We start from the raw sequence: 465 nt of genomic DNA, 5'->3' as shown, positions 1-465 counted from the left end.
CCAAAAATGCATAATTAGGTAGGAAATAAAACATGCATAAGTCGCACAAGGCCAAAAATGCCTAATTAGGTAGAAAAAAAACATACATAAGTCGCACTGTAGTATAAGTCGCACAAGGCCAAAAATGCATAATTAGGTAGAAAAAAAACATACATAAGTCGCACTGGAGTATAAGTCGTACAAGGCCAAAAATGCCTAATTAGGTAGAAAAAAAACATACATAAGTCACACTGGAGTATAAGTCGTACAAGGCCAAAAATGCCTAATTAGGTAGAAAAAAACATACATAAGTCGCACTGGAGTATAAGTCGCACAATGCCAAAAATGCATAATTAGGTAGAAAAAAAACATACATAAGTCGCACTGGAGTATAAGTCACACAAGGCCAAAAATGCCTAATTAGGTAGAAAAAAAACATACATAAGTCGCACTGGAGTATAAGTTGCACAACGCCAAAAATGCATA

This window comes from Doryrhamphus excisus, chromosome 13 (genome assembly GCF_030265055.1).
Source record: "Doryrhamphus excisus isolate RoL2022-K1 chromosome 13, RoL_Dexc_1.0, whole genome shotgun sequence".
NCBI lineage: Eukaryota > Metazoa > Chordata > Actinopteri > Syngnathiformes > Syngnathidae > Doryrhamphus > Doryrhamphus excisus.
This window is presented reverse-complemented; position numbering follows the sequence as displayed.